Below are 11000 nucleotides of genomic sequence, written 5' to 3' on the forward strand. Positions count from 1 at the left end.
TAGAAGCCAGAACAGCAAGAGGGATCGCTGCGCAGCGAAAGCAGCAATCCCTCTTGCTGTTCTGGCTTCTGGGATAACTGCGCAGCCTGCATTCGCTCCATAAGACACACACACATTTACCCTTACTTTTTAGGAGGGAAAAAGTGAGTCTTATAGAGCAAAAAATACGGTAACTCAAAACAGTTACAGTGGTACCTCCGGTTGCAGACAGGATCTGTTCTGGAGCTCCAGTTGGATCCTGAGGTTTGGAACCAGAGGTGCCTGTTCTGCTCATGCGCGTGATGCGGTAGAGCACTTCTGCACATGCACGCACAACGAAACCCAGGAAAATACTTCCGGGTTTGCCGCATGCGTATACTGAAGGATACATAACCAGAGTTTCTTGTAAGTAGAGGTACCACTGTATTTCCCATTTTGATTCAACTCTCATCTCCACAGCTTCACTGGATCACTCTCAGATGCATCTCCCAGTACCTAATTTTGAGGACAAATCCTGCATTCTATACTGCAGCTCAGTTAATACAGAAAAAGAATGTGAACTAATTCCTTTGAGCACACACAGAGTGCTTTTCCCAAGGAGGGCTTCAGGCTTTTGTGGACCCGTGAGCAGGATACCGTAAGTAGACCCCTCAAGCCCGCATTCACTCTGCCCACCCATGGTGGGACTTTCACCTGGGCATCTCCAAAAAAGAGGACCAAAGACATTGATGAAACTTCCACATGGAACGCCCTCCCATCAGATGTCAAGGAAATAAACAACTACCTGATGTTTAGAAGACACCTGAGGGCAGCCCTGTTCAGGGAAGTTTTTAATGTTTGACGTTTAATTGTATTTTTAATCTTTTGTTGGAAGCTGCCCAGAGTGGCTGGGGAAACCCAGCCAGATGGATGGGGAATGAATGAATGAATGAATGAATGAATGAATAAATAAATAAATAAATATTGGCCTGCTCAGCCTTCTCTCCAGGTGCAATGCTAACTGTGGATGGGCAAGTGCAAATGCCACACATCTGATCTTTCCCTTGATCTTTACAGGTTTCTTTATTTTTGAACCGGTCTTGGATCAGATTGCCCTTCAAACACTGCCACATGTAAAGCATTATTCCCGTTTATTACATTTTCAATACTGCCCTTTCTCCAGAAGGAGCCCAAGGCCACCTAAGCTCATGGTAGGGCTACCAGGGGAGAGAGAGGGAGAGGAGGAGATGGACGGGGCAGCAGCGGGAACTCCAGGCAGCGTGCTTGGGGCTGATGCAAGTTGTAATCCGAAGCAACTGGAGAATGCTGGGCTGGCAAAGCCAAGAACAAAGACATGAGAGGAGCCTGCTGGATCAGGCCAGTGGCCCCTCCAGTCCAGCATCCTGCTCTCACCCTGGCCAACCAGATGCCAGTGGGACACCTAGAAGCAGGATCCGAGCACCAGAGCCCTCCCCCCTCCTGTGGTTTCCAGTGACTGGTGCTCAGAAGAATTGCTGCCTCCAGCTGTGGGGGCAGAGCAGAGCCATCGTGGCTGGTAGCCATGAATTTGCCTAGTCTTCTTTTAAAGCCCTCTAAGTTGGTAGCCCTCACTGCCTCCTGTGGGAGGGAGTTCCATAGTTTAACGATATGCGCGTGGAAAAGTACTATCCCTTAGCACTGCCTATGATTAGGAGATGCCAGTAGTTTTTTTAAAATAATGTGTACGGTTGTTTGCTTCTATTATAGTACCCTTAAGAAGGAACTGTAAAGTTCAAAGGACTTAAAGTCATTCTCTCCCCCCCCCCCCAACAACAAACTGGTCTTCTACAATGCTTTCCCGGTAGTTCTTTCCACCTCCTGTTTAAGCTATGGATTGGTTGGTTCAAGTTTGCTTGTTTCTGGTCCAGTGGCAGCTAGCCAAATGCTTCTGGGAAGCCTGTGAGCACAGTAGGAGAGCATCTCCCTGCCCCTTCATTGTCCCCATCACCTGATGTTCAAAGGTGTGCTGCCTCTGAATGTGGGGATTCCATCCAGCAGTCAAGGGGCCCGTCCAGAGGACAGATTTATTGTGCATTCTTCCCCACTTGCTTGTACAAAGTTTACGTGGAGGTTAGATTATATCTGGCCTTTGTCGAGCATTTCTTCTGGTCCGTTTGTTAGGAGACTATGTTGGGAGTCCCTTTTTCCAAGAAAGTGCACTTGTCATGCTAGGGTGGCAGAGCACTTTAATCCACTTTAATTGCACTAATTAAATTTCCCGGTATGTGATTGAATCCCTTCTGCAAAATGCTGATAATCTGGAGGTGCCCATAGCCAGATATCTGCATACATGGGCAGCCACTGGGGCAAGCACTGTCCCAGAAAGAGGAGACAGCTGAGTGCCATTTTGATGGTAGTTTGCCATTTTCTCCCTACCCCCCCCCTTAAACTCCCTGACTCTTTTTGCCTTGTGGAACTTTCTCATTGGCTCTTCCATTGTGACATGTCAGACTATTAGAACCTGAATGGGGAGTTTCTCTGACTGGAAACTTCAGCTGCCCACTGTTTATAGATTCCAATGAGGACTGAATGTACAGCTTGAGAGAGGCCTTATAATTGCTCCTGAATTTATGGGACTGCACAAAGCCATAACACATCACAACTAGTGATCTTAAATGGGCCATTGACAACATACCTGTCTTTGTTAAGCCAGTGAATTGTCTTAATTTTCTGCTTCGTACCCAGTTCAGTATTTTCTTGTGTAACAAACCTGTTTTCATGCTTTTGGCTATGAAATGCTCTTGTTACCTACCAGAACCATTACATATACTCAGCATCGCACAGGATTATGTTGTCTGTGCCCTCTAGGTTTTGTGTGTGTTTTGCTTCTAGTTCTTAATGCATGTCAACCTGTTGGTGCACCTAATGCTCTGGATAGGAATTCTTTTTGCCATGGACTATTTTAAACTGTCCCTTCTACACCTGTGCCTGCAGCTTCACCTGCAGGCAATAGAATGTATCTCCATGTTGTAAAAAGCTTCAGCTGCCAATTACTGTAGCTCAGGCTGTTCTTAAAGGCACAGGAGCAGGGTGGTCCATCTTTTTTCCTGGTCAGTTGGCAACCGTATTTGAGAAAAGACTCCAATCATATGCTTCTTTAAAATGGCCTGCTGTCAGGTCCCATTCATATAAATGTAATTCCTCCCCCACATCCTACTCTTGGTAATTAGGATGTGGGTGGAGAGAGGTAAAGAACCTGTGGACCAGATTTGCCCCAAGGACTGCTGTTGCTGATTCCTTATCAAATAGGAAAAAAATCTTATTCTTTGGGCATTGTAAGAAAAGAAGGTTCTGTGCAACCAGCGGAAGGGGAATTTAAATTATTTAAAGCTTTGAATATTTATTTAAGTAAAGTTAAAATAAGGAAAGACCCTTACCTAAGCTCTTGGAGGAGAGCAGATGACTCAGTGGCCTGACTCTGTATTAGTATTAACTCAGTGGCCTGACTCTGACTCTCAGTATTAACGGAGAGGCCAGAAGCAATGTTGGTTTGCAGTCCCTCAAGAAAGAACTACTTTACAACTATGCATTGGTCACTACTACCCATTGGCAACCTGAGTCTTTCCAGGTGTCCTTGGACTCCAACTCCCCAAAGCCCAAGCCAGCATGTGGTCCAGGATCATGGGAACTGTAGTCTGATAACATCAGCGCCATAAGCTCTCTATCCCTGGGAAGCTACTAGTGTAGACAAGACAAGTTTAACTATTAGTCGGTCTTAATAGCTGACCCAAATGTTAGGCCAATGATGACTATGGGTGACCAATAGGAGGGTGGTTGATCCTGCCTCTTGGCTTCAACACTTGCCGGCCATTTTTGTTGTGCAATCGGAAGAGAAATTGGGAAGGAAGATTCTCCCAAGGTCTGCCAAATGGGCAGCTGGGCATAAGTGGGCAGGACATTGTGAGAGGTATGTGAAAGGTACAGTGGTACCTCGGGTTACAGACGCTTCAGGTTACAGACTCTGCTAACCCAGAAATAGTACCTTGGGTTAAGAACTTTGCTTCAGGATGAGAACAGAAATTGTGCTCCGGCGGCGTGGCAGCAGCAGGAGGCCCCATTAGCTAAAGTGGTACCTCAGGTTAAAAACAGTTTCAGGTTAAGAATGGACCTCCAGAACGAATTAAGTTCTTAACCCGAGGTACCATTGTATATTTTTTATGCAGGTGACTAGTAATTTTACAAACCTTTATCATGCCTACTCAAAACTACTAGTTACAACCTTGCAAGTCTTGCTTCATGAGGAAAATGTTCCACATGCTCTCTCACCTCTCTGATCACCCCTCTGGAAGACAGCAAGGTATATCCAAAAAGAAGAAAGTGGTTGAGCACAAACCTTGAAGATGGAGAAACACGAAACCCTGTCCTCATTCTGAGAAGGGTAGAAACAGGATGGATTATTAACCTTCCATTTGCTGCAGCTCTTAATGTAACCCATTGTGAGATTTACTTGACATACAGATAAGGTTGTCATTTCAGTGCTGACCTCAGCCAAGCTCTCAGCAAATCCACTCTAAATCAGTGATGTGGCTCCACAATGGGGAAATAATTTCCCTACAAATGAGGCCTGAGAGTTTTAAACAATGTAGGAAATTCATTAGTCAAAGATTGAGATGGGGGGGGGGGGGTCCACTTACCAGCTGATCCCTAGTGGAAATGTATCCTCTTCTGATAACATTGTAGTGAATAGTTGATTCAGTGTGTTTAAGAGGATTCCCCAAACAATAGATAACTCTACTGGTGTCTTTTAATCTGGGGAACCCCATACCGTCATTAAATAAAGGCCATAGCCATAAAATTGGTTAACAGCAGGGAAGTTAACTGATTCTGTCAGATGTTGGCAATGAGGACCCCTGTATCTGGCTTCTCAAGGCCCCCCCCCCCCAGTGGTGGCACATGGATCGGTTGTCACGGAGAATGGGCCAATCTGTCCATTCCAGTTCTCTGTCTTTCTCATTTCCCCCCATTATTAAATTAATTTCTCCAAAAATCCTCATGATTTTTCATCAGCATTTTAGTGCAGATTCCTCCTAATAAGCATGTAGTCATATGCAGCTTTGTCCAACAGATACATTTTTGCAAGCAGTTTCCCCTAACAGAATACTTTTTTGTATGTTATTTTCATGAATATATTTGTGTTTTTAGGCATGTTTCCCCACCTCATATGTATGCATTTTGTACATAGCATTTGGTTTGAGAACTACTTCGTAAAATTTGGAGAAGTATGAATTTCAAAAGATACCTGTTTCACTTCGTGAAGTGCAAATTAGATGGTTGCTCATTAAAATGTAAACAAAATCCCTAGTCCTGCCAAAGTATATGCAGAGCAGTCATCGCCTTCACCAACTTGCCTGTTTAGCTGAATCTACCTTTGGAGAAGGAGACCTGTTGAGCAATGCTGTGGCCAATACTTAACTTTTCTCAAGAACTGTGCCCCACAGCTCAGGGACAGAGCACACCTTTTTACATCCTTGGTTTAATCTCTGACATCTTCAGACAAAAGATCTAAGACTTCAGGGCTGGGCTGGAGAGAACGTGGGCCTGAGTCAGTCTCAGGCAGGTGCTTACTTCTCTCAAAGCTGCTAGCAAGAGGCACATTTTTGGATGTTTCTAGTATTTACAGGGGCCTGAAGCCAAACACAAAGCCCTGCCCCCTCCCAATCCATGAATAAAATCTGACTGGGACGGCAGTAAAATCTTCCTTCAATGCTGGTGATGGAATAGCATCCTCCACCACACCTGAGGGTATCTGGCAAGCTTGAGGGACAGAGGGCAGGCCATGGGGCACACACAGCTCTGCCCTCCAACACCTCACGGTTGCTCCTTGCCCACCAGCCTCTACTGCATGGAGCAGCCGCCATACATTTAAAGCGCATGACTTTCCCTCAAGAATCCTGGGAACAGTAGTTTGTTAAAGGTGCTGGGAACTGAAGTTCTGTGAGAAGGAGTAAACTACAGTTCCCAGGATTCTTTGGGGAAAGCCAAGCCTGTTAAATGTTCGGTGTGTATGCTGGGTCTGCATAATGTAGGCCAGTCCTGTGTTAAACTTCATGTGTATCAATGAGCCAATAGCGGGTCTTTTTCTTGCTTTCTCCCACTTTGTTTCTGTCTCCCCTCTTGCCTCCCTATGCTTCTGGGGGATGGACTCGCAGGGGGCTTCTTCCTCCTGCTAGCCTTCCATATGTTTTTGCTCTCCCCCCCCCCAGGTTCTCCCTTTCTTTCCCCTGTGCCTTTGGCCTCTCCCTCTGGCTCCCTCCATCCCCTTGAAAATAAGTTTGATGGCCACATGAAATTAAGCTAAGGGCCACACACAGACTCTGAGTTGCAGGTTCCCCTGAGGTACCACCAATGCCTTTGCAGTTTTGCTGTCAGGTGTCAGTGAGAGAGTGAGTCCCAAGTATCTTTCTCTAGAGCAGGGATGGGGATCCGTGACCCTCTAGAAGTTGTTGGGCTCCAACTCCTATCAGCCCCAGAGAGCATGGCCAATGGTCAGGGGCGATGGGCGTTGGGCTCCAGCGGCACCTGTGGGGCCACAGGTGTTCCCCATCCCTGCTGTCGAGGGAGCCTTGCTCACTTGGTGCATCTTTTTCCTGACTTCTGCGGGCTGCCACACCCCACCTGCGGAATGTAGCTGTTTCAAGGAAGGAAGCGCTCCAAGCGGTGTGGTCCCACCCTCTGTCCTGCCCTGGGGAGCAACATGCTGATAAGCAGGAGGCTGGGCTGTGCGCACGTACAATCCTGCTGGCCCTCCAGTTAAGCAGGAAGCCCATACCTTTTGTCTGCCATGGGGCCCACCGCATTCCTGGTTTATCACAAAGGCATCAAAGGGAGAGGCATGGCCCTTCACCAACACACCCACATCTCCCCCCCCCCCACGGTGCTCTGTTCACCTTTTGTAGGGGCAACACTGCCAATTGTCACTGGAGTAGAATCAGAGAATCATAGAGTTGGAAGAGACCACAAGGGCCATCGAGTCCAACCCCCTGCCAAGCAGGAAACACCATCAGAGCACTCCTGACATATGGTTGTCAAGCCTCTGCTTAAAGACCTCCAAAGAAGGAGACTCCACCACACTCCTTGGCAGCAAATTCCACTGTTGAACAGCTCTTACTGTCAGGAAGTTCTTCCTAATGTTTAGGTGGAATCTTCTTTCTTGTAGTTTGGATCCATTGCTCCGTGTCCGCTTCTCTGGAGCAGCAGAAAACAACCTTTCTCCCTCCTCTATGTGACATCCTTTTATATATTTGAACATGGCTATCATATCACCCTTAACCTCCTCTTCTCCAGGCTAAACATGCCCAGCTCCCTTAGCCGTTCCTCATAAGGCATCGTTTCCAGGCCTTTGACCATTTTGGTTGCCCTCCTCTGGACACGTTCCAGTTTGTCAGTGTCCTTCTTGAACTGTGGTGCCCAGAACTGGACACAGTACTCCAGGTGAGGTCTGACCAGAGCAGAATACAGTGGCACTATTACTTCCCTTGATCTAGATGCTATACTCCTATTGATGCAGCCCAGAATTGCATTGGCTTTTTTAGCTGCCGCATCACACTGTTAGCTCATGTCAAGTTTGTGGTCAGCCAAGACTCCTAGATCCTTTTCACATGTACTGCTCTCAAGCCAGGTGTCACAAAAAGTACAAAAGGTCACAGGCCAATACACCCAGTTCCTTGCATGCAGGGGTGAGCCACTCGGGTCTCATCTTCAGGGATCATTGTGGGTGCACGGAGAGGTCACTTTACAAGGCACTTCTGGGCTAATTGCAGACTCCAGCCCATTCCTGCTCTAGGGGTTGTTTACCTCCTTAGCTGTCTCTTTGATCTCTTCTGTGGAGGAGGTATTAGGTCCATCAATTCAAAATGACAGGCAGAAGCATCACCTCCAACTTTTGCAGCAGTATTTATTTACCATGTCCTCCCTCAAACAGCAAACCTTGAGGCCCTATGCTGAGCCTTCAAACAGGGCCACTCCCAAGCAAAGTAGGGTTTTTTTCCTTGCATAATCGAGGAACTCCCAAGGTATGTGTGGAATATGGACTTTTAATTAAAAGAAAAGGAAGAAAAAATGAAACCAAATTAGCTCATTGCCCTCTAGGAGCCATCGGCAGTTGAATGTCAGATTAGCAGGGAAGGCAACCAGGGGAGCAATATCTTTTGGAGTGAATACTGTGGACCCTCATCTTATGCTCAGCCTGTATATATGTGTAAATCAGGAGTGAGGCATCTGTGGTCCTTCAGGTCTTGGTGGACTCCAGCTCGCCTTAGCCTTGGCCAGCTTGGCCAATGGTTAGGGATGATGGGAGATGAAGTCCAGCAACATCTGAAGGGTGACAGGTTCCCCACCCCTGGTGTATATAAACCTTTTAATATAAGGTTTATATACAGCAGAGGTGGGGAACACCCTGGGCTCCTTTGGGAGGAAGGGTGGAGTATAAATTTAATTAACACATTACCCAAATGCCATAAGTCACCAATGATCGCATTCAAAGGGAACGAACCCAGGATATGCATTGGAACTCCTGAGGTCCCGTTAGATATTAGCTTGCTTGTAACAGTATCATTATCTTCACCTTCTTAACAGAAAGTGGGCAGGCATTAGATTTCTCAGTTTGGGTGCCAAAATGTCTTGGGCTGGGGTGGGGTGAGGATGTGCTACTCAGGAGAAGGACAGGAATTGGCAGCGAAACCATTGTTGTAATGTGGAGGCTGGTGTTAGATGTATTGATTTGATTGTTCCCATTTTTATTGGTTGTAAGTTTATTGTAAGTTTTTCGACTGGGTTGTAAGTCACTCAGAGATTGCCCTGTCATAGGCAACTGACTGACGATATTGAGGTTTCACAATTTTCTGATTCTTTTTGAGTATTTATTGCTGTAATCTGCACTGAGCTCACTTGACAACGATAATGAGCAAGCAAGCAAGCAAGCAAACAAAAACCCCTCGGATTTGCTAAGCCCTCTCCAAGGTGACCTGGCTGGGGTAGAACTGGTTTTCTGCTTTGGGACGCAAGAACTGAGACACTGAAGCAATAAGGAAGAAAAGTTAACACCTGAGTGTGTGCAGAATGCTTTCCCCTCACCATCAAGTCATCAAAGACGTTTTCATACATTTATTTACTTGTTTTCATTTATTATTGCATTTGAATCCCTCCTTTCCTCTAAGGAGTTCAAGGTGGTGTACATTAAGGTTACCAGACATCCCCGTTTCCCGGGGACAGGCCCCGGATTTACAAACCAGTCCCCATACAAAATCCATTGAAGTTGAAAAATGTCATTGAAAAAAATCTGGTAACCTTAGTGTACATGCTTCTCCTCTTCCCCATCTTCTCCTCACAACCACCTTGCAAGGTAGTTTAGGCTGAGGCACAGCCCCAGTCTTCCCCGGCTGGAGTCGATGGAATATTTTGTCCAACATCATTTGGAGGGCCGATAGTGAAGTACCCCTTCCTTGCCTCCACATTTTAGACCTTTGCCTCTCCTTTTAGAGACTGAGCACAGCACGGCTCTGTATTGCATAAGGTGCTCAACCATGAGAACCAACACAGGAAGCAGAAGCTGATAAGCTTATCAGTTATGACATACTAGATGGGAGAACTCACCTTGAGGGTGTGCCCCATAGAAAGGGACTAGAGCTGAAACGAGGGTTTGTGAATGGGGCCTTAATATTGTGTGCGCCTGGGTGTGGACTTGCACTCCAGTCGGAGTGGGTGGCTGGGGGGGGGGGGGGAGTGGGGAGTTGTTGTCAGAGTTGGCAAAGGGAGCAAGCAGGGGCAACAACCCCTAGTAACGCACAAAAATAAAGCCCAGCCAATCAAGAAAACAGAGCAAGAATAATAATCACAACAGCATCAAAATTGTCCAGCGCTAGAGAACAACAAAATGAGAAAAATTTAAGGGCAGCATCCAATACCACTAAAAAGCACAATCCAGAGGAGGGGTCTTTACCTTCTGCCTGGAAACTCTGCTACAGGAGGAAAGTAGAGCCAAAGCAATCTGGGTCCCATCACTGAGGAGGCCTCTGCACACGTCCTTGCGCCCTGCACTTCACACGACAAGTGCGAAAAGTCTCTGAAGATCTCAGAAGTTCATACGGGAGGGAGTGGAAACAAATCGGGGGATTTTAAATTACACAAATCTTTGGGAAGGGCCGAGGCTCAGGAGTAGAGAATCTGCTTTGTGTGTAGAAGGTTCCAGGTTCAATTGCTGGGTTGGGCTGGGAGAGTGACCCCTGCCTGAAACCTAGGAGAGCCCTTGCAGACAATACTGAGCTAGGGGGACCGGCTTCCTATGTTCCTGTAAGTTTAACATACTGGGCCAGCTTCCATGGGCCAGACTCCTCTTTGCCTGATGCATGAAGTGGTTGTCCTAATGGACAGTAGGGCTGGCTCTAAGTTAGCCCCCCCCCCAATGTTCCACTTATATTATTGGCCCTCTCCAATGTTGGTGTCCTTACCTGGTGGTGATGGAGGAATCAGTAGGGGCAGTGCTGTGATTTGTGCCAGCTTGCTGCAAGCCGCCTGCCATTTTAAATTACCCACAATGCATCTGAGGTAGCCTCTCTCCAAGGCGTGTGGGGACTTTGAATGGCAGGGGCTGCAGATGTCAGCGGCAGGTTCTTCTGCCACACTGGGGCTTCCACCAGCAGCTCCCTGAGAATACTGCTTGTGGATGCAGGTCCTGGCGAGTGTACATATACATATATATCGCCTGAGTACAGAGATTAGAAGGGGAGTGGAAAATGTATGTGTGCATTTCTAAGCCAAGTAAAGCCAAAAGGTCGAGCAATACAAGTCATAGCAATAGGTGTGTCACACTACTGTGCAGAGCACTCCATGCTAGTGGCCTCTGAAGATGAATAGGCAAGCAAGATCAATATTGTAAATACATACCTAAAGAGGGACAATTACTTTCCATTGGAAGCTTGCCACTCCCAGGATTTGTTGAGCCCAAAAACCAGAATATATGATTTGCTGGCAAGTTCCAATGTGACACTTTTTTGAGGTGTAGTGTG

At 46.8% G+C, this 11000-nt stretch overlaps 1 long non-coding RNA gene across 1 annotated transcript; it reads right to left on the reverse strand.

The window, feature by feature from the left end:
* Window positions 1–7871: 7871 nt before the first annotated feature.
* LOC310673133 lies at window positions 7872–10790 on the reverse strand. The gene is made up of 3 exons (XR_014508875.1): window positions 10443–10790; window positions 9935–10065; window positions 7872–8027 (listed from the first exon to the last, which is right to left on the reverse strand). It is a non-coding gene; the product is annotated as an uncharacterized lncRNA (long non-coding RNA).
* Window positions 10791–11000: the final 210 nt, after the last annotated feature.

This window comes from Podarcis tiliguerta (genome assembly GCF_965153285.1).
Source record: "Podarcis tiliguerta genome assembly, chromosome: 2".
In the NCBI taxonomy this organism is placed as follows: Eukaryota; Metazoa; Chordata; class Lepidosauria; order Squamata; family Lacertidae; genus Podarcis; species Podarcis tiliguerta.